The 25,503-nt window shown below is 27.9% G+C and overlaps 2 long non-coding RNA genes across 3 annotated transcripts; both read right to left on the reverse strand.

The window, feature by feature from the left end:
* Window positions 1-789: 789 nt before the first annotated feature.
* LOC145952611 (uncharacterized) lies at window positions 790-8,917 on the reverse strand. The gene is made up of 6 exons (XR_014430090.1): window positions 7,630-8,917; window positions 7,449-7,527; window positions 6,453-6,538; window positions 5,586-5,705; window positions 4,416-4,629; window positions 790-1,861 (listed from the first exon to the last, which is right to left on the reverse strand). It is a non-coding gene; the product is annotated as an uncharacterized LOC145952611 (long non-coding RNA).
* Window positions 8,918-18,463: 9,546 nt separating this feature from the next.
* Window positions 18,464-25,465, reverse strand: LOC145954259 (uncharacterized). 2 transcript variants are annotated; one of them, XR_014431439.1, is made up of 5 exons: window positions 24,510-25,465; window positions 22,614-22,709; window positions 21,808-21,883; window positions 20,457-20,525; window positions 18,464-19,522 (listed from the first exon to the last, which is right to left on the reverse strand). It is a non-coding gene; the product is annotated as an uncharacterized LOC145954259 (long non-coding RNA). The 2 variants fall into 2 exon arrangements; XR_014431466.1 differs by lacking the exons at window positions 22,614-22,709; window positions 24,510-25,465 and having other exon boundaries at window positions 21,808-22,282.
* Window positions 25,466-25,503: the final 38 nt, after the last annotated feature.

Genomic DNA, 25,503 nt, shown 5'->3' on the forward strand with positions numbered 1-25,503 from the left:
GAAGAAAAAACAGAGACAATCAGAAAACATAGAAACAAGAATCGAGTTCACTTCAAAATCAAAGAAGGAAAAGCAATCACAAGGTAAAGAAGAGAAAAGCAAGATCAAAGAAGGAAAAGCAATCACAACTCACAAGGTAAAGAAGAGAAAAGAGAGAGATGGAAGAGGTACAATCCATTTATGAAAGGTTCTACTTACACTATTCTATGTGTCATACTCTTGTTTCTCTGCGGCCATTTTAACTTCGAAGGGAGAACAACCCAAACGAACTTCGAATAAATATTATGTCAAACAATTTCTCGCAATTATTAGTAAGTTAACAATATTAAATATTTTGTTAAAAAAATTGATAACAAAAATTACAACTTAACAAAACAATCCCTTTAAGTTTTAAATATTAAATTCGTTTTATTGTTATAATTTTGTTTATTTTAATATAAATATAAATATTTATTTTATATAATTCAAATTTATAAATAATAAATATTTTTCTATAAAAATTATATTTTAAATTTATTATAAATAATTTATATTGTTATATAAAACTCTTTTAATCATTGAATATTTTTAAAAATATGTATTAAAATTAAATTTAACAAACAACAATTGATAAATAAAAAAAAATAAGTAATTAAAGAAAACTCTTAAAAAACATTTTCATTAAAAAAAGACTTCCTAAACACGTTTAATATAATTATCTAATTTATATATAAATAGTTTTTAAAATCTTTAATATATAATTATTTTTTACAGAAAATATACTCTAAAAATTATCTTATTCTACTTTTTTTTTCTCTTTCCATACACTCCTTTAGTGGTCTCATTAAAAAAATAAAGGATTTGATTTCAAAAATTAAATTAATATAAAGTTATAGTTGTTAAATAAATAATCAATAATTAGTATTTTAATATTTTTTCTTCTAAAAGATAAAGCAAATCTGTGAAGTATAATTGTATAAAATAAATTGAGTTTTTCTAAAGTTAAAACTCAGCCATGCACTTAATTTTCATAAATTTACCAATAAAAATTACAATAATTATTTTAAAATTCAAACTTCATATCTTATATATATAATTGTAATCCCTCACCATTAAATAGACTCTAGTAATTTATAACTCTCTTATTTAATTATTCTTTATGCTATAAGTTGATACGAGAACAATTTATTTAAAGTTTTAAAAAATAATTATAAAATTATTATCTATTTCTTAAAATATTGAAAGTTGCATATTTTTAAAATAATCAACTTAGACAAACAGATAGAAAAATGTTTGTTTTATTAATAAAAATTAAATAAAATAAAAGAATCATTAATATAGAGAGAGAGAAAAAAAATTATTTTGCACCGGTTTATGATACATATTAAAAGAATATAATAAACTTTATATTGTCGGCTTATAATAATTTCGAAAACAGAAACAAAAAAGGCATGATCTTTTCTATAAGTTTTTCTTTTTAAAAATTAATTTATTCCAGTGTGATTATATTGGATTAAACATGTGAATTTAATTTAAATTTATATGTAACGAAACAAGTTTAAACAACCCAACCCAACACCCTTACTACCCCAACACATATATAATATAATTTAATTAAGAAGAATAAACTTTCAAAGGGTTCGTAAAATGGTTCACATAAAACTTCAAAACTGTTCTTTCTTCAATATAAGAAAATGACTGAAAAATAAAACTTGAAAGGTAAAATTTAAGACTTTACAATTTTAAAATCATTTATTACAATACCAAATCCATATAAATATTTTGTCCTAGAAATCCTCTGTCCCGATGTCACATTATCAGAGCATTCCCATAATTTAACTGTTGACATTCTAGATGCTACTCGTAGCCGGATCTTCTTCACCTAAAATATCCACAGTTTATACGGTGAGAAAAGAAAATATCTATATGCAAAGTACATACAAACACATCACAATATAATCTCATCATAATTCATTATTTAATAAAATATATATAGATCTATATATATATATATCAATCATTCATCATCTTCACATCTCAATTCACATTTAACATATCTCATTTCACATACATATCTCAATCCATCATAATCCACACCAATTATACAATTTACAACATCATTTCCATATTCATAATTCATGTCAATCTTACAATTAACAATATCATTTCTACATCCATAATTCACACCAATCTTACAATTAACAATATCATTTCCACATCCATAATTCACACCAATCTTACAATTAACAATATCATTTCCACATCCATAATTCACACCAATCTTACAATTAACAATATCATTTCTACACCCATAATTCACACCAATCTTACAATTAACAATATCATTTCCACATCCATAATTCACACCAATCTTACAATTAACATTATGCCAAGACCTCGCCACATCTGACACAAGTGATACAGGTTAATTGCCTCTCACACCAAACCAAGGTCACGCCCTCCCTGTAGCATCACTTACCCAGGGGCCGTGCCATCCCTAGTCATTAAGGAGTACGCTCGTCCCTGAAGCATCACCTATCCAGGGTTCGTATCATCCCTGATCATCCGGGAGTACGCTCGTCCCTAAAACATCAACTACCAGGGTTCGTATCATCCTTGATCCTTTAGTGTGAGGAACCACAATCAAATTACAATCCATACAGTCTCTTGCAATTAACCCTATGCCAGGGCTGCCATAATCGACATAAGTGGTGTGTGTTAACTGTCTTACTCATCCCACACCATGTTAGGATCACGCCCTCCCTGTAGCACCACTTACCCAGGGGTCGTGCCATCCCTAGTCACTGATGTGAGGCACCACAATCACAATCATAATCACATTCATACAACATCTCATCTCATAATTCAAATTCACATCACGTACACAATTTCACCTCACATACACAACAGATAAGCCCAACAAAATAAGGGTTTACACACCCCTCAAGTAATTCACATCAAGATCATTCATTCTTATCAATCAATACAATAATAACATTCATAAATTAATATTATAAACAATGGAATTATCAATTTCATATAACTTTAACATAAACAATAAAACCCCGAAACCTAACTCACAGGCACTTTTCTACAGTTTCGTTCTCCCTCTCAGATCATCATTCTTACAAATTAAATATATATTTCTAATCCTCAACACATACAGAATCTAATGGTATCATTAATTCCTCAAACAGAAATATTTCAATTTTTCCAAAACCTAGCCTCCAGGCACTTTTCTATAATTTCGTTCTCTCTCCCTGAGCATCATTTTTACAAATAAATCATATATTCATAATCTTAAATTCATACAGAATCAAATAATGCCAATAATTCTCCAAACAGAAATAATTATAAAATTGCTCATAATCCTAAAGGATTTTTCCTCAACCCAATTCTCTCATGTAATTCTACATATAAATAATTCTCTTTTTCCCCCGTACCTGGATAAGCAGCAGTTGAAACTACAACAGAGATCTCTTGGTCTCCTCCTCTAAGTGCCCCATGGTCTTCAGAGAAGAAGAGGGGAAGAAGAAAGAGCAGAAGAGAATAGGAAGAGAGAATGAGAGATGTGTGAAAATGAGAGGTGAGGGGCGCTATTTATAGGATTTCAGGCTCACCTACTGGAACGGCCCGTTCCAAAAGTGGAACGCCCGTTCTGGACCCTTCAAATCTTCGTAAATTTTTGAACTGGAACGGCCCGTTCCAAAACCAGAACGACCCGTTCCCAATCCCAGCAGAACGGCCCGTTTTCCCACCGGAACGACCCGTTCTTCAAACCAGAACGGCCCGTTCTCCCTCTGGAACAGCCCGTTCTCCAAATCGGAACGGCCCGTTCTCCCTCCAGAACGGTCCGTTCTGCTTCTCAAATTTTGGACCTTTAACTTATTCCAGAACGGCCCGTTTCACTTTTGAAACGGCCCGTTCTGGGCAACGAATTGGGCCTACGGCCCATTGAAAATTGGGCTGTTACACCCACTATCTAGCTCAACCAAAATATCTACATGCTATACTCTATTACAAATAACCCACTAACTAGCTCAACCAAAATATCTACATGCTATACTCTATTACAAATAAGAAGAAAAAAGGAATAGCACAGTAAAATAAAAAAACATAAACTAATTCTTTGTCTCACACTAAGTTAATTACACACATGAATACATTTCTAAGAATTATCAAAATAATATTTTCATAGATCTTACAGATAAAAAATAGTTAGAGACATGTAATTTTCCATTATGTGATATGAAGATATATATTTTTATTTAGTGATGTAGTTTGATTTGCTATATCCTCTAATATTTAAATTAAAAAATTATTTAATAATTATTATTTAATAATAATATGAAAACAATAAAAGTTTAAAGTTATAAAGGAAAGAAAAATAGAAATTTTATTGCAATAAAAAAACTTAAAATTAAAGGAAAAATTACCTTGTAGATATCATCCGTATCTACAATGGTGTAATGGTTTTTATCTTCATTCCCACTCAGAGTGCTCCTCAAAAACCTCAGTGGAAGCTCTCTAACTTGCTCGACCACAAACATCAAGGGTGTTCCACCTCCCATAATGCAGGTCGGGACCACCAAGGTTTTGGGATACATTTGTACAAATTAAAAAGATATAAACTATTTTATGATAAAACACCTGTCCATGAGGCTAGTTAGAGATTAAAATGAATATAAAAAATGCAAATAAAAAGGAAAAAAAGGGCCATTATATAAGCATAACAACCATTTTATTAATAACCTAAAGCGACTGGCATGTTAAATTTAGAAAAGAAATTCAAGAAATTGAAATCTCAAGCAATCCAAGACAATTGCTCAAATCGCTCGGTCCCTAAACTTGACAAATATATTACCTTTTTTATCGAGTATTGAATATGGATTTGATTAACACTAGTCAAGCTAAACATGGTAAATTTACTCCATCTAGGAGGCAACATCGTTATTCTCCTTTGGAAAAATAAGTATTGCGTGTTCAATGCAAATAATTTCAATAAGGATCTCTATTTGAAATGTGCAAACATTTCTCACCTTGATAAATAGGTAACTAGAATTAGAAAATAAAATATGGTAACTAGAATTACCAACTAAAGAATATGGGCAGAAAACCACACCATTTTTCAATCAAGACCCACATTGCTAATCAAACCTCACCACACAAGAAATACCCCTTTGCCACATGATAGACGAAATAAGACACGATGTTGCCACAAATAAATAGTAACTTACATTAGTTAGTTAGATAGGCAAAATAATACATGATGTTGCCTATAAATAAAGAGGAAGGAGAGAGACAGATCAATTTCTTCCAAACAAATTCATGTGCTTATTGGTAATCAAGAGTACATAAAAAACAGAATGAATTCTGACATTAATGTAACAAGATTTCCAGCTTTTATTTCCAGTTGTATAAAATAGACACACACACTCATATATATATATATATATATATATATATATATACATATACATATATATATATATATATATATATATATATATATGTATACACACATAAATAAATAGTGTAAACAATGAGCACTACGATAAGCATCACAGGTGCCATATAAAATAAATGAAAAAAACAAATAAGCATACCGGTAGTGTTGTTTGATCAGTTTCATCCATAATGCATACATCAAACCTCAGATCGGCATGCTAGGGACTATAAACTAGTAATTGCAACAACTTTCGCCAATTTAGACCAAATGTAGGGGCCTACATCCAAATGATATTGAAACACAAACAAAGGACAAGTATTTAGTCATTCAGGTATGTAAATAGTAATTCATACAAAAACTTCACAAGTAATTTATCTCAAGGACAACAATATCCTTCTGCAAATGAGCACTTCAATCATTTTGTAGAAAAAAAAAGTAACACAAGATTCAATTAAACCTACAGAAAAAATGCCAAAAATACTCATAGTTAAATAACTTTGAATACTAGTATACACTTCTCAATTAACTTTTGAATGAGGCAATAGTAAAAAAATCTTGATGCAGTAGTCTAATTTCAAATTACTCACTTGCCACAAGACAGAAAAGGAACTGGAATTCTCCCTTTAAGCTCACAAAATAAAATAAAATTAATGCCTCAAGGACACTCCTTTTAGTCCCTATCGCCTATTGTTATATAGACTACAAGGTAAATTTATGAAACTATAAGAACTAAAAAGAAACAAAAACACTAAACGTAAGGGACTAAAATGAAATGTTTTTAATTGTAGGAACTAATAGGTAAAGGTTATGACATTATAGGGACCAAAAGGGCACTTACACCATATAAACTAAAACCGAACCAATTTTTCTACATGAACAAGGATTTTTACATATTACACTTTAGATAAGTGTCATTACCTTAAACATGATGTCAAATTGAACTTAAGATATCCAAAGCAAATTGAAAACAATACTTAAACTTATTAGCCATATGCTGGTTGAACAAAGGATGCAAGCTTCATACCAAGAACAGAATATTTGTTTTGCCTTGGTATACAACATTTCTTGATATGGTTATTTTAAGCTCTGTCTCCACAAAGTTGTTCTCAACTACAATCAGAAAAAAGTGTTTAATAATTTATGAAATATTAAAACAGAAAGATGTATGATGATAGATATATCTGTGTTAAAATAAACAATTGATACACTCATACACGTATGTAGGATGGAAAATAAATCACTTGATAGTTGATACACTTGTTCACATGTGTTTTGCCTTAAACAGACATGGTGTGCTGAACATATTTACCTAACACAGTCTTTTTGAAAGGATGGTTATGCCTGAAAGCTTAATTTGAAGCCTTACTTTGCAATAGAACCTTTAATCAAGCCAAAAGGCACTTTAAATACTCTAACAAGTAACATTAGTAGTGGTAAGATATTTAATTATATAGGCCAACCCATCCAACCTAAAAGGCAGTTTAAGATAACAAGGATTTAAAAAAAGTCTTGGCCAAATTTCTTCTTAAATAGGCAAGGTAACCAAGCATCAAAGGAGTCAGGCCTTGGGTCCCTAACAAACCGACTAGCCTGTTCAACTTGCACACAAATGCACCCGTACCAAAATATAATCAAGCAAAAGCATATACAAGAGAGAGGAGTCTTTTCAAACTATTTTTTCAAGAATTGTTATTTTTTTAAAAAAAGTTATTATTCAGGGATTTACTTAAACAGTCAAGTTATCTCAAACTGACAAGCTAAAATTATTGATTTGTTAACAAGGATAGCATCTGATATTACTAACAATAATAAGAACAAAAGTCACCTACAATATCTCACTTGCTCGAGGATCCGCAGACAGAATTCAAACAAATCACAAACAATTACCTACATTGTCAACACGTGAGCATATGTAGTCCGTCTTTACACATTTCATACACAATCACACAAGTGAAGTCATTTCCAGGTGGAAACATTCAATAGTTCAATTCAATGTATAAAAGATGTGCAGCAGGAATACCTGAAGAATAGCTATAGATCAACACGCACTTGATTGCTTAGCATCTCAATCATGCTCACATCAGCAGGAATTTTGCACCCTAATTTTTAATTAACAACCAGAACAGAGTTAACTTTCAGCTTTCCAGGATTAAATAATCAACAGAACCAGTTTGCTTTAAAGCACTGCATAATCAGCTTACCAAAAAGTTACACAATTTCTCCAGGAACAAGTTCAGTTGAAGAAAGTATGGAAAAGAACCTGCAAAAAATAGACTCTGCCTAATTCAAAATTTGTACTAGAACTTCAAGATGACAAGCTTTACCAATTCAACAAATATCCCCATTGTATCATCATGACAGACAGAAGAAAGTAAACGCACAAAGTTTTTAACTATTAAGAGGGTGCCCAAAACATGTCGCATGTGAAGGATGCAAAGTAATTCTCCATCACTCTCATATCTTAATACATTTTACTTCATCAAAATTTCTTGTTTTCCTTTCTCTATTTTTGGAAAGCTTATATATTTAACTGTCCTAAGATCTTTGATTATTTATTTATTATAAAAGAAGAAAATCATTCAAAAGCAAAAAAAAAAAAGTGTTCTCCTGCCAAAAAGACATAAGCCCCAAAATAATCAAGTAAAGTTTGTAGATCTATGTGTATACCTCAAATAAATGCCTCAAAAACGGCCATCAGCACAGCAAAAAGAATAACTAAGATGAGCACTTTGTCCCATATTAGAAAGAAATAAATTAACCTTCAAATTATTTGATCCTTTATTTAAATCACGGTTATCTGACTACCGAGTTCCAACACACAAAGCAAACACAACTTCAGAAGGGGGTAACTTACCTCCCCCTATCCAGCATAACCCCAAAACAAAGAAAAAAGCAGAGAAAAAACAAGACATAGAGAAAACAGTAAAGTATACTACTAGGTAGTTCTTTTAGAGTTAAAAGTATATATCATCAAGATTAGAAAACCTTTTCCCAGCTAGGTTTATTCCCGAAAATTTCAATGAAACACTCTAAAATAGAAATTCTAATTAGTTATTTACAACATTAAAATAATATAAAAATTAGATAAAAAAAATAAATTACTCTATAAATGTTTACAGTTGAGTTGATTAGATATTTTCTTCCGTACTATTACAATTAAATTATATGAAAATTTGTTATTCAATTACTCTATAAATTTGCAAAAAAAATAAATTGCATATTCAATTTAATGTACAAATTATTAAAATTATATTGATTAAAATTATCTTAATATAAATACATATTTTTAATAAGAATTTCTTGAGAAACATTTGTATTTCGAAAAGAAAATTATGTTAGACATTGCCTAAAATAATTATGGAGAGATTTGTTAATGTAAATTTTCTAAAAATTGAAATAAATAGAGGGAGGTTTTTTATATGATTGTGATAAGGATTCATTTCAGTCATTGAAATAAATTAAATGGTCAAAAGTAAAATATTAGAAATAAATTTATCTCATACCTTCATCATCATATCATTTTTGTTACTAATGTTGTCACAATTCCCATTGCAATCCCGCCACCACTACCAACATCCCCATTGCAACTATGACTACAATCATTATCATCAAGTAGAGCTCACCTACACAACTGACATCATATTGGTAGTTAGAGCTCACCTTTGTTAGTTTTAAACACTGGTCATGCATGAGGCTTATCAAGGGCAAAATCACAACCACCACTTTCCCAAACAACAATGCAGGAATCTGAAAGCATAGATCTAGAGACTTCCCTGTGCCAAAAGTATAATTATAAACAAATGCACAAAAGCTACACTACATGGTAAGTAAGGGTCTCTTAGTATAACTTCTTTGGCAGTACTTTAAGTGTAGCAAGTTAAGAAGTAAATATGAAATAAATTTCTTTATAAACTAAAATTAACTTATGCATAAGCTATATCGTGGAAGTTCTTTTTCATTAGCTTTTTCAAAATCTTTTCTTTCATGCATGAGTTAGTTTTAGTTTATGGGAAAGTTTATTTTCATTTTTATTTCCTAATTTTCTCTTTTAAAAGTGTTTGAATAAAAAATTATCCAAACATGTCCTAACGCAAAATTATTGAATACTTAAAGAACAAAACCAGATCCTGTTGCAGCGAGGACAAGACAATCTTTGTGAGCAACCCAAGAATAAAGCCCTCAACATTGGCCGCACTACATTAGCCTTCTAAGTGCCAACAAGGAGAACAACATACAAGGAGCTGTGACAATAAAAAGATGGTGTTGTTGTAATTATTTTACAACATGAACATAATTATTACCCAAAATAAACATATTCCTCTATTTGTTGGGATTTTTGGCTGCTAGCATGGTTTCTCCTAGGCAGCAATGCCATTGTTGACCTGTGAAGAATCAAAAGGAATAAAAAGGTGAATCAAGATAAAAAGAATAATTCTTGAAAGAAAAAAGAAGAACCTTTGTGGAAGGAGATGAAGTCTTCTTACTGTAAGAGCAAAAAAGATTCTTTAATATATCTCGCCAACATCATTGTTACATGATGTTAATAGCAACATAGGAACTATATAGGGAACAATCACTACAGATGGAAATAGTGCAGAGACAAATGAAATGCGTAGATGCATATACATTCTAGCATAAATTATAAATAAAGAAGGTTCAAAGTTATATTTCTTGAAAATTAAAAATACAAATGAGAAAAAAAAATACAAATAGTATAATTGAAAATGAAATTGAGTGAAAGAGACTGAAATATTAAGGAATGAGTAAGTAAATTCATTGACACAAAGAAACATCACGCATATGCTGACATTAAAATACTAATTTTAAATAAATTCCAAATATGAACTATTTGTTACCTTACACTATTTATTATTAATTGAAATTTATTAAAAGTTACAAATCTTGTTAACTACCACATTTCACTTAGATTTATTATTTTCAACAAATTTCAAATAATCTTAATTTTTAGGTCTAAAATATTTTTTTTCAAACCTCTATATTATTTAGTTGAAATTTATTAAAAACCACATATCTCAGTGACTCCCGCATCACACAAAGATTTACTATATTCAATAAGCATCTAAATAAGATTTTTATTATTTTCAATAAATTGCAAACAATATACAATATACAATACATTTTGTCTAACATTCTATTATTAGCTGAAATTTATTGAAAATTATAAATATCAATGAATCTCACATCTCACTAAGATTTACTATTTCTAAAAAATTTCAAGCAATCTCCAATATCTTTTGTCTAATACTATTAATAGCTTAAATTTATTTAAAATTACAAATCTCATATCTTAAATTTATTGAAAATCACATATCTCGTGGCTCCAACACCTAAATAAAAATTATTATTTTCAATAAATTTCAAATACTATTCAATATATTTTGTCTAACATTCTATTATTAGCTGAAATTTATTGAAAATTACAAATCTTGGTGACTCTTACATCTCACTAAAATTTATGATTTTCAACAAATTTCAAACAATCTCCAATATTTTTGGTCTAACACATAAATGACTGAAATTTATTGAAAATTAGATATCTCTGTAACTCCCGCAACTAATAAAGATTTGATATTTTCAATAAATTGAAAGCTGTGACATCCCAGTTTTCAATAAAGTTATTATTATTATTATTATAATTATTATTATTATATGGTATTTGGTCATAATTATTTTAATAATTATAGAAGAATATTATTTTGTACGTTTTAAATAATTATTGTTTTGGACAATTATTTTGTACGTATTAAATAAGTATTTTTATTAGCATATTTAAATAAATATTTATATATTTTAAGAGAAGGTTGATTTTATATGATATTTTGTTATTGAAATTATATTATTATATTTTGGGTCAGAAATATATTATTATTATAGATGAAAAATATTTTATAATATACATGTATTTATTTTATTTAATTATTTTGAGGAAAAAGAGAAGTGGGTTAGAAGAGAAGGAAAATGGGTTGGGTTGACCCAGCCCAATGGATTAATTTTAAGGAGTCAGGTAGCGTTAACCCTATCTACTTCATTTGCGTTCCGAAGGGTTAGGAAAAAAAAAAGAAACAAAGAGCTCTAAGGAAGAGTACTCAGGAACGATCTTAGATCACACCAAGACCATCCGTCTTCTGCTCATCCAGGTAAGGGGGAGTGAGAAACCTCGCTCTGGGTGTGGGATTGTATGATGGGTAGTGGGATTGGCCCCCAATCCTGTGTTTGTTGCATTTTTTGTATGCTTATGTATGAGGAGTTTCTCCCAATTATATTTGTTTTTTCTATTTGCTCTTTTTATATGTAAATAAATATATGATTTGAGATCTCTGTGAGTTCTTATGGGAAACCCTAAGGGAATGAATTAGTGATTGTAAGAGGAGATTGTTTAAAGAGTAATTATATAAGTAAATTATATTATTTTAAATATTTATTGTATGAATTAGAGTGCTCTGTAGGTTCTTGTGGGAACCCTATGAGAAACAGAAAAATTTTAAATGTATTCTGTTTTACCTTTTGAATTTTCTGTTGTGTTCTTTAATGTTTATAGAGTGTAAATAAGTGTCTAATTTTGAAAATAAATAAGTTTTGATATGAATTAGTTTGCTCTGTGGGTTCCTGTGGGAACCCTATGAGAAATAGGCATATTTATAATATTTTCCGTTTTACCTTCTGATTGTTCTGTTGTATTCTTTGTTATACGAGATGTATGAATATATGTTTACCTTTGCAAATATATGAGTTCTGATATGAATAAAAGTGCTTAGTGAAAATTGTGAATATGATGTGATAATGCCAATGTGATGATGAAATGTAATGAGGAGATGTGATGATGAGATGTGTTCAGACATGATAATGTGATATGAGAATGAGACATGATAATGTGATATGAGAATGCATAGAGTTTTGATTGACATGCATCATTTGTATAAGTGTTTTAAGGGTACGATATGGAATACACCGCCAGAGAAGGCCCCCTAGTGTAAAAGCTTTGGGGATTAGTCCTTGGGGATAGCTCGGTTTGGAAGTCCCAGTCTCGCCCATTGTGTGCATGGGATGTATCTTGCGCGGCTTAGCTATCCCGACGAGACTCTGGTAGTATATCCTTCTAATGAGAGTGCGCATAGGGTGTGACCCGGCATGTACTCCTAGACTACTCTTCGTATATTGCTAGCGACAATATGCCATGTGATGTTTTACTGGCGCCACATGCATGATAATATGTAGTCCGTGTCCATACATGTGCATTTTCAATGTTATATAATTAAGTGATGGTTTATGTCTTGGATGAGTGTGATGTGATTATTAATTTATCTATGTTATACCTGTTTTGTTTGTGTTTGGCTATTCGGCGTACATTTCTACACTGTGAGCCAGAGTGAGATGTTTCTCACTCCCTTTTCTCGTGTTGTTTTGTTTTGACTGTTATACAGGTGATCATCAGCGTGAGGCTAAGATGTTGGTGATGAAGCTTAGGCTTCTATGTTGGGTTTTGCTCTGATAGGACATGTGACATCAGGACATAGATAGGATTAGTTTAAGATGTTCTTATTAAATTATTTTGGAAAATTCAGTTTTATTTCTTTGTAATTTTACCGGCATGTTATTTGGATTAAGTTTATGAATGTGAACTTTTTACCCTTACATGGTTGTAAATTTGATTTTTATTGATGTAAAATTATATATATATTTTTTTATAATTACTGTATATATATGTTGGGGTAGAGGGTGTCACAAAAGCAATCACCAATATTTTTTTTCTTAACATTATTAATAATTGAAATTTAATGAAAGTTACAAATCTTAATAACTCACATTTCACTAAGATTTATTATTTTCAATAAAATTCAAGCAATATCAAATATTTTGTCCAACACTATTAATAGCTAAAATTCATTAAAAATTACTAATTCAATAACTCTCGCATCTCCCTGAGATTTATTATTTTCAATAAATACCAATCAATCTCCAATATTTTTTGTCTAAGACTACTAATAACAAATTTATTGAAAATTAAAAATCTTAGTGACTCGCGCAACTCACTAAGATCTATTATTTTTAATAAACTCCAATATTTTGTTTATCTCAACACTATTAATAGCTGCAATTTATTGATAATTATAAATCTCGGTCGTATCGCATTAAGATTTATTATTTTAAATAAGATTTAAGCAATATCAAATACTTTGTCTAACACTATTCACACCTGAAATTCATTAAAAATTATAAATCTCATATACTCCCGAATCTCACTAAGATTTATTATTTTCAATAAACTCCAATATTTTCCATCCTAACACAATTCATAGCTGAAATTCATTGAAAATTATAAATCTTGGTGACTCTCACATTTCACTAAAATTTATTATTTTCAAAAAACTCCAATATTTTTTAGCTTAAGCCTATTAAAAGCTGCAATTTATTAAAAATTATAAATCTTGGTGACTCTCACTTCTCACTAAGATTTATTATTTTCAATAAGATTCAAATTTCAAATATTTTCTCTTACACTATTCACACTTGAAATTCATTGAAAATTATAAATCTCAGTGACTCCCTCGACTCACTAAAATTTACTATCTTCAATAAATTTCAAGCAATCTCAATATTTTTTTGTCCAAGACTAATAATAGTTAATATTTATTGAATATAACAAATCTCAATGACTCCCGCATTTCAATTAAATTTATTATTTTCAACAAACTCCAATACTTTTTATCTTAAAACCTTATTAAAAGCTGCAATTTATTGAAAATTATAAATCTCGGTGACTCCCGCTTCTCACTAAGATTTATTATTTTCAATAAGATTCAAGCAATATCAAATATTTTGTCTAACACTATTCACACTTAATATTCATTGAAAATTATAAATCTCGGTGACTCTCGCATCTCACTAAGATTTATTATTTTCAATAAATTTCAAACAATCTTCAATATTTTTTGTCAAACTATTGATAGCTGAAATTTATTGAAAATTACAAATCTTAATGACTCCCACAACCCACTAAGATTTATTCCTTTCAATAAACTTCAATATTTTTTTACCTTAACACTATTAATAGCTGCAATTTATTGAAAACTATAAACCTCGGTGACTCCCGCTATTCACTAAGAATACTTATTTTCAATAAGATTGCAATAATATCAAATATTTTGTCTAATACTATTCACACTTGAAATTCATTAAAAATTATAAATCTCGGTGAGTCACGCATCTCACTAAGATTTCTTATCTTCAATAAATTTCAAGCAATCTCCAGGAATTTTTGTCTAAGACAAATAATAGCTAATATTTATTGAAAATAACAAACCTCAATGACTCCCGAATTTCACTAAGATTTATTATTTTCAACAAACTCCAATACTTTTTATCTTAACCCTATTAAAAGCTACAAGTAATTAAAAACTATAAATCTCGGTGACTCCCGCTTCTCACTAAGATTTATTATTTTCAATAAAATTCAAACAACATCAAATATTTTGTCTAACACTATTCACACTTAAAATTCATTGAAAATTATAAATCTCGGTGACTCCTGCATCTCACTAAGATTTATTATTTTCAATCAATTTCAAACAATCTCCAATATTTTTTGTCTAAGACTATTAATAGCTAAAATTTATTGAAAATTACAAATCTTAATGACTCCCACAACTCACTAAGATGTATTATTTTCAATAAACTTCAATATTTTTTTACCTTAACACTATTAATAGCTACAATTTATTGAAAATTATAAATCTCGGTGACTCCCGCTATTCACTAAGATTAATTATTTTCAATAAGATTGCAACAATATCAAATATTTTGTCTAACATTATTCACACTTGAAATTCATTAAAAATTATAAATCTCAGTGAGTCACGCATCTCACTAAGATTTATTATCTTCAATAAAATTCAAGCAATCTCCATGAATTTTTGTCTAAGACAAATAATAGCTAATATTTATTGAAAATAACAAATCTCAATGACTCTCGCATTTCACTAAGATTTATTATTTTCAACAAACTCCAATACTTTTTATCTTAACCCTATTAAAAGCTACAAGTTATTGAAAATTATAAATCTCGATGACTCCTGCTTCTTACTAAAACTCAATAAAATTCAATCAATATCAAATATTTTATTTAACACTATTCACACTTAAAATTCATTGAAAATTATAAATCTCGGTGACTCCCGCATCTCACTAAGATTTATTATTTTCAATAAATTTCAAACAATCTTCAATATTTTTTGTCAAATTATTGATAGCTGAAATTTATTGAAAATTACAAATCTTAATTACTCTCACAACTCACTAAGATTTATTACTTTCAATAAACTTCAATATTTTTTTTACCTTAACATTATTAATAGCTGCAATTTATTGAAAATTATAAATCTCGGTGACTCCCGCTATTCACTAAGATTAGTTATTTTCAATAAGATTGCAACAATATCAAAATATTTTGTCTAACACTATTCACACTTAAAATTCATTAAAAAATTATAAATCTCGGTGAGTCACGCATCTCACTAAGATTTATTATCTTCAATAAATTTCAAGCAATCTCCATAAATTTTTGTCTAAGACAAATAATAGCTAATATTTATTGAAAATAACAAATCTCAATGACTCCCGCATTTCACTAAGATTTATTATTTTCAATAAACTCCAATACTTTTTATCTTAACCAAATTAAAAGCTACAAGTTATTGAAAATTATAAATCTCGGTGACTCCCGCTACTCACTAAAATTTATTATTTTCAATAAAATTCAAACAATATCAAATATTTTGTCTAACACTATTCACACTTAAAATTCATTGAAAATTATAAATCTCGGTGACTCCCGCATCTCACTAAGATTTATTATTTTCAATACATTTCAAACAATCTCCAATATTTTTTGTCTAACACTATTAATAGCTGAAATTTATTAAAAATTACAAATCTTAATGACTCCCACAACTCACTAATATTTATTACTTTCAATAAACTTCAATATTTATTTACCTTAACACTATTAATAGCTGGAATTTATTGAAAATTATAAATCTCGGTGACTCCCGCTATTCACTAAGATTAATCATTTTCAATAAGATTGCAACAATATCAAATATTTTATCTAACATTATTCACACTTGAAATTCATTAAAAATTATAAATCTCGGTGAGTCACGCATCTCACTAAGATTTATTATCTTCAATAAATTTCAAGCAATCTGTAGGAATTTTTGTCTAAGACAAATAATAGCTAATATTTATTGAAAATAACAAATCTCAATGAGTCCCGCATTTCACTAAGATTTATTATTTTCAACAAACTCCAATACTTTTTATCTTAACCCCTATTAAAAGCTACAAGTTGTTGAAAATTATAAATCTCGGTGACTCCCCGCTTCTCACTAAGATTTATTATTTTCAATAAAATTCAAACAATATCAAACATTTAGTTTAACACTATTCACACCTAAAATTCATTGAAAATTACAAATCTCGGTGACTCCCGCATCTCACTAAGATTTATTATTTTCAATAAATTTCAAACAATCTCCAATATTTTTTTCTAACAATATTAATAGCTAAAATTTATTGAAAATTACAAATCTTAATGACTCTCACAACTCACTAAGATTTATTACTTTCAATAAACTTCAATATTTTTTTACCTTAACACTATTAATAGCTGCAATTTATTGAAAATTATAAATCTCGGTGACTCCCGCTATTCACTAAGATTAATTATTTTCAATAAGATTACAACAATATCAAATATTTTATCTAACACTATTCACACTTGAAATTCATTAAAAATTATAAATCTCGGTGAGTCACGCATGTCACTAAGATTTATTATCTTCAATAAATTTCAAGCAATCTCCAGGAATTTTTGTCTAAGACAAATAATAGCTAATATTTATTGAAAATTACAAATCTTAATAACTCTCACAACTCACTAAGATTTATTACTTTCAATAAACTTCAATATTTTTTTTACCTTAACACTATTAATAGCTGCAATTTATTGAAAATTATAAATCTCAGTAACTCCCGCTATTCACTAAGATTAATTATTTTCAATAAGATTACAACAATATCAAATATTTTATCTAACAATATTCACACTTAAAATTCATTGAAAATTATAAATCTCGGTGACTCCCGCATCTCACTAAAATTTATTATTTTCAATAAATTTCAAACAATCTCCAATATTTTTTGTCTAAGACTATTAATAGCTGAATTTTTTTATTACTTTCAATAAACTTCAATATTTTTTTACCTTCACACTATTAATAGCTGCATTTTATTGAAAATTATAAATCTCGGTGACTCCCGCTATTCACTAAGATTAAATATTTTCAATAAGATTGCAACAATATCAAATATTTTGTCTAATACTGTTCACACTTGAAATTTATTGAAAATTATAAATCTCGGTGACTCCCGCATCTCAGTAAGATTTATTATTTTCAATAAATTTCAAGCAATCTCCAGGAATTTTTGTCTAAGACAAATAATAGCTAATATTTATTGAAAATAACAAATCTCAATGACTCCCGCATTTCACTAAGATTTATTATTTTCAACAAACTCCAATACTTTTTATCTTAACCCTATTAAAAGCTAAAAGTTATTGAAAATTATAAATCTTGGTGACTCCCGCTTTTCACTAACATTTATTATTTTCAATAAAATTCAAACAATATCAAATATTTTGTCTAACACTATTCACACTTAAAATTGATTGAAAATTATAAATCTCGGTGACTCCCGCATCTCTCTAAGATTTATTATTTTCAATAAATTTCAAACAATCTCCAATATTTTTGTCTAAGACTATTAATAGCTGAAATTTATTGAAAATTACAAATCATAATGAATCCCGCAACTCACTAAGATTTATTACTTTCAATAAACCCCAATATTTTTTTATGTTAACACTATTTATGGTTGCAATTTATTGAAAATTATAAATCTCGGTGAGTCTCGCTTCTCACTAAGTTTTATTATTTTCAATAAGATTCAAGCAATATCAAATATTTTGTCTAGCACTATTCACACTTGAAATTTATTGAAAATTATAAATTTCGGTGACTCCCGCATCTCACTAAGATTTATTATTTTCAATAAATTTCAAACAATCTCCAATATTTTTTGTCTAAAACTATTAATAGCTGAAATTTATTAAAAATTACAAATCTTAATGACTCCCGCAACTCACTAAAATTTATTATTTTGAATAAACTCCAATATTTTTTATCTTAACACTATTAATAGCTGCAATATATTGAAAATTATAAATCTTGGTGACTCCCGCTTCTCACTAAGATTTATTATTTTCAATAAGATTCAAGTAATATCAAATATTTTGTCTAACACTATTCACACTTGAAATTCATTGAAAATTATAAATCTCGGTGACACTAAGATTTATTATCTTCAATAAATTTCAAGTAATCTCCAATATTTTTTGTCTAAGACTAATAATAGCTGATATTTATAGAAAATAAAAAATCTCAATGACTCCCGCAACTCACTAAGATTTATTATTTTCAAAAAAAATCCTATATTTTTTATCGTAACACTACTATTAGGTACAATTTATTGAAAATTATAAATCACAATAACTCCCGCATCTCAATAAAATTTATTGTTTTCAATAAGATTAAGCAATATGAAATATTTTATCTAACACTATTTATTCATCAATTAATGCCCCCTGTATTTATGGTCGTGCTCATTTTTCTTTTACAAAAATTGATTTTAAGTTATTTATGTTGGAGTATATCGGAAGAAAACAAACCTCAATTGCATCACAGCGCAAAGCCAACATGCCAGGCTCAACACAGACATACAGCCTGCAGTTGGTGAACATTCATCCTTCCTTGAATAGATCTAGAATATCAAAGTGAGAGCAGTCAACAAATGTTTTGTACCAAAAATATCTCAGCAGATAAATTTTGAATACTCTAAACCTGTAGATTCCGAGCCCTTCGTCAATTGGGTGCAGAAACTCAATTTACAATCCAATGGCCCACAATGCATAAGGGCAGGGTAAAGAATATCTGCCCAGCTTGTTGCTGCTATAACCTACAATTGACAAGAATAAATGAAACTGACTCTTGAATAACATAGTCTAAATGAACAAAATCATGTAATTTTGGTGCCAACGGTTAAATCTAGTTTATTGATATTGGAGATGCTAACATGTTGTAAAAGAAATGTGTTAAAATAAAACGTCATAAAAAAGAGAGTAAAATTATGGGGCTAGCCCTAAACATGAGATTTCAGAATATAAATTATTATGCTTTATTACCACAGACAGTAAAATTCTTTGAAACTTATTTATATCACATCAATCAAGAAAAAAATAGACAATAACAAATAAAGACAAGCCTTAATTCTATCATTACTACCGAAACCATCAAGCTAATTGAGCAATTTTAACATTGTTCATCTAATCAGGAAAATAATTTGTTTGGATTTTCAAAATCAGGTTTAAAATTGGTTTTAAAACCAGTTAGTTCAAAGCTAGTTTAAAATCATAATTCAGTTTTTTAAAATAATTTTAACAAAATATATAATATTAAAATTATCTTAAATGCAAATTTGTTTATTATTTTTAAATCTGTTTAAAATTCTTGTGAAACCAATTTGGCTTTAAAATCAATTTACGGTTCAAAATCAATTTTAAAATCAATCTAGTTCTAATATATATTTCAAATCATAAACTTATTGAAATCTGTAATCAATTTTAAGAGTAAATTTTAATTATAATTGTTTTAAAAAACCAGTTTGAAACTATAACCAACTTTAAAACGGATTTAAAATGTAGACACTTTATCCCTCTTTTTATCCTGTTAACATCAAATGTAAGTATGATAAAATGGTTATACACACAGATAATAAATTCACGATATATAATATAAAATCATTATCATTATATAAAAATAATATATATATATATATATATATATATAAGAAATGACAAAAATTGGAATAACAAAATTTATATGAACAAAACCTTAGGAAGTCTTGAAAGTGACATAAGGGCGGGGTAAAGAATATCTGCAGAGTTTGTTACTGCTATAACCTGCAATTGACAAGAATAAATGAAAATGATTATTGAATAACATAGTCTAAATGAACAAAATCCACAAAGTTTGGTGCCAACTGTTAAATCTAGTATATTGATATTCGAGATGTTAACATGATGTAAAAGAAATATGTTAAAATAAAACGCTATAAAAATACAAAAGTAAAATTACAGGACCAGCCCCTAAACATAAGACTTACCACATACAGCGAAATTTTCTGAAACTTATTTATATCACATCAATCAAAAAAAACATATAGACAATAACAAATAAAGACAAGTCTTAATTCTGTCATCACTACTGAAACCATCAAGCTAATTGAGCAATTCCAACATTGTTCATTCTAATCGGGAAAATAATTTGTTTGGATGTTCAAAATCAAGTTTAAAATTGGTTTTAAAACCAGTTTATGATTAGAAATCCGGTTGGGTTTCAAAGCTAGGTTAAAATCATAAATCAGATTTTGAAACTAAATTTAACAAAATAAATGACATTCAAATTTATCTTAAATGCAGACTTGTTTATTATTTTAAATTTGTTTCAAATTAATTGATGGTTTAAATTCTTGTGAAACCAATTTGACTTAAAAATCAATTTACGGTTCAAAATCAATTTTAAAATCAGTCTAGTTTTAATATATATTTCAAATCATAAACTAGTTGAAAACTATAATCAATTCTAAAACCAGTTTAAATGATAATCAAATTTAAAACGGATTTAAATTATTGACACTTTATCCCTCTCTTTTTCCCTTGTTAACATCAAAGGTAAGTATGCTGATGCGGTTATACCCACATATAATAAATTCACGAAACATAATATAAAATCATTATCATTATATATAAATATAAAATATAATATATATATATATATATATAAATAAAAGAAATCAAAGAAATTGGAATAAAAACATTTATATGAACAAAACCTTAGGAAATAAACAAAAAGATTGAAAATAGAATGTACCAAATACATTATAGGCTAGAAATAATGTATTTTATAAATATGGTTAAAAACAACCAACCAACCAAAAAAAAGAATAAAATACACATTCAAGAATTTCAACAAGAATAGTATTCTTGAGTTTCGATGAGTAAAAAATTACAACTTTAGAAAATGAAGAGCTTTTCAATTTAAATCAAGAAAGGATGCAACATTGAATTGTTCAAGAATGTTAAAGAACTTTGATTATTTTAAACCAAATCTCATAGCCTAGAGCCGGAAAATAACAGAAAGAGGCAAGTAGTAAGTCATACATATGTGTAGAAAGTAATTCACCTCAACGTCAAAGATCATCTCCAGAAATGAGCACTCTGGTCATTTTGTAGAAAAAGCGGTACAGATTAAATTAAACCTACAGAAAAACAAAAATGTCATCAGTACTCATATAATTAAGTAACTTTTAATCATGAACTTTCCAAATTAAATTTAATTTCAAATTACTCTCGTGATAGAAAACAATTCTTGAATTCACCAAAGAAAAAAAACACTTTTTGTTGAGATGCAAGATTACACACCAGCCTAGCCAGCAACCCCAAGTCCCAACACCTGAAATACAACGGAAAGGGGCTGGGGAAAGCTTGAACCCAATTCTTAACAGTGATGAATATAAGTGCAATTAAAATGGCTAGGGAGTTACTCATTAGTGTATTTATGATCATTGAAATTTGCATACCGTGGATTAGTATCCTCTGTCATCATTCTTGTTCTTGCATGCATTCAAAATCATAACCATTCAAATTTGCATATGGCAGATTTGTATCCTCTGTCATTAATCTTGTTCTTGCATGCAATCAAAATCAATAAAGAAAAAAAGAAAAATATCGGTTTTGAAAACAAGAAAACCCAAGTTCAAGAAAGAACCAAGACACAGAAAGAGGAATCAAAAACAGCAATAAGGACAGCAAAGGATTCAGTCTCTCATAGCACTCCAAACAGAAGAAAAAAAAACAGAGACAATCAGAAAACATAGAAACAAGAATCGAGTTCATTTCAAAATCAAAGAAGGAAAAGCAATCACAAGGTAAATAAGAGAAAAGAGAGAGATGGAAGGGTACAATCCATTTATAAAAGGTTCTACTTACACTTTTCTGTGTTCTTTGGCTTCTTTGTACCGTCATACTCTTGTTTCTTTGCGACCATTTGAACTTCGAAGGGAGAAGAACCCAAACGACTGATGACTGAAACAGAGTCACACAATAGTTATAAACTGAGAGAGAGAGAGGGGGAAGGGCGGGGCTAGAGACAGCGAGTGAGGAATAAATATTATGTCGAACAATTTCTCGCATTTATTAGTACGATAACAATATTAAATATTTTGTTAAAAAAATTGGTAACAAAAATTACAACTTAACGAAACAATCCCTTTAAGTTTTAAATATTAAATTCTTTTTATTGTTATAATTTTGTTTATTTTAATATAAATATAAATATTTATTTTATGTAATTCAAATTTATAAATCATAAATATTTTTCTATAAAAATTATATTTTAAATTTATTATAAATAATTTATATTGTTATATAAAACTCTTTTAATCATTGAAATTTTTTTAAATATGTATTAAAATTAAATTTAACACATAACAATTGATAAATAAAAAAAATAAGTAATTAAAGAAAACTCTTAAAAAACATTTTCATTAAAAAAAGACTTCCTAAACTCGTTTTAATATAATTATCTAATTTATATATAAATAGTTTTTATAATCTTTAATATATAATTATTTTTTACAGAAAATATACTCTAAAAATTATCTTATTCTACTCTTTTTTTCTCTTTCCATATACTCCTTTAGTGGTCTCATTTTAAAAAATAATAATAAAGGATTTGATTTCAAAAATTAAATTAATATAGTTATAGTTGTTAAATAAATAATCAATAATTAGTATTTTAATATTTTTTTCTTCTAAAAGATAAAGCAAATCTGTGAAGTATAATTGTATAAAATAAATTGAGTTTTTCTAAAGTTAAAACTCAGCCATGCACTTATTTTTCATAAATTTACCAATAAAAATTACAATAATAATTTTGAAGTTCAAACTTCATATCTTACATATATAATTGTAATCCCTCACCATTAAATAGACTCTAGTAATTTATAAGCTCTCTTATTTAATTATTCTTTATGCTATAAGTTGATACCGAGAACAATTTATTTAAAATTTTAAAAAAATAATTATAAAATTATTATTTATTTCTTAAAAGATTGAAAGTTGCATATTTTTAAAATAATCAACTTCGACAAACAGATAGAAAAATATTTGTTTTATTAATAAAAATTAAATTAAATAAATGGATCATTAATATATAGAGAGGAAAAAATTATTTTGCGCCGGTTTATGATACAATATTAAAAGAATATAATAAACTTTATATTGTCGGCTTATAATAATTTCAAAAATAGAAGAAAAAAAAAAAGGCATGATCTTTACTATAAGTTTTTCTTTTTAAAAATTAATTTATTCCAGTGAATGATTATATTGGATTAAACATGTGAATTTAATTCAAATTCAAAATTTAAATTTATATGTAACGAAACAAGTTTAAACAACCCACTAACTAGCTCAACCAAAATATCTACATGCTATACTCTATTACAAATAAGAAGAAAAAAGGAATAGCACACTAAAATAAAAAAACATAAACTAATTCTTTGTCTCACACTAGGTTAATTACACACATGAATACATTTATAAGAATTATCAAAATAATCTTTTCATAGATCTTACAGATAAAAAAATAATTAGAGACATGTAATTTTCCATTATGTGATTTGAAGATAGATATTTTTATTTAGTGATGTAGTTTGATTTGCTATATCCTCTAGTATTTAGAATAAAAAAATTATTTAAATAAAGATATTTTTAATAATTATTATTTAATAATAATATGAAAAGAATAAAAGTTTAAAGTTATAAAGGAAAGAAAAATAGAAATTTTATTGCAATCAAAAAGCTTAAAATTAAAGGAAAAATTACCTTGTAGATATGATCCGTATCTACCATAGTGTAATGGTTTTTATCTTCATTCCCACTCAGTGCTCTTCTAAAACCTCAATGGAAGCTCTCTAACATTGCTCGACCACAAACATCAAGGATGTTCCACATGCAGGTCTGGGACCACCAAGGTTTTGGGACATTTGTACAAATTAAAAAGATATCAACTATTTTATGATAAAACACCTGTCCATGAGGCTAGTTAGAGATTAAACTGAGTATAACAAATGCAAATAAAAAGGAAAAAAAACAGCATTATATAAGCATAAAAACCATTTTATTAATAACCTAAAGCGACTGGCATGTTAAATTCAGAAAAGAAATTCAAGAAATTGAAATCTCAAGCAATCCATGACAATTGCTCAAATCGCTCAGTCCCTAAACTTTACAAATAAATTACCTTCAGTCCCTAAACTTTACAAATAAATTATCTTTTTTGATCGAGTATTGAATATGGATTTGATTAACACTAGTCAAGCTAAACATGGTAAATTTACTCCATCTAGGAGGCTAACATCGTTATTCTCCTTTGGAAAAATAAGTATCTGCCTGTTCAATACAAATAATTTCAATAAGGATCACCATTCAAAATGTGCAAACATTTCTCACCTTGATAAATAGGTAACTAGAATTACCAACTAAAGAATATGGGCAGAAAACCACACCATTTTTCAATCAAGACCGACGTTGCTAATCAAACCTCTCCACACAAGTAAAACCCCTTTACCACATGATAGACGAAATAAGACACGATGTTGCCACCAAATAAATAGTAACTTACATTAGTTAGTTAGATAGGCAAAATAATACATGATGTTGCCTATAAATAAAGAGGAAGGGGAGAGCCAGATCAATTTCTAGATTACAATTTAGTAACAAACATTTATTCCAAACAAATTCATGTGCTTATTGGTAATCAAGAGAACATAAAAAACAAATAATGAATTCTGATATTAATGTAACAAGATTTCTAGCT

This window comes from Cajanus cajan, chromosome 1 (genome assembly GCF_000230855.2).
Source record: "Cajanus cajan strain Asha chromosome 1, NIPB_CcT2T_4, whole genome shotgun sequence".
Lineage (NCBI taxonomy): Eukaryota > Viridiplantae > Streptophyta > Magnoliopsida > Fabales > Fabaceae > Cajanus > Cajanus cajan.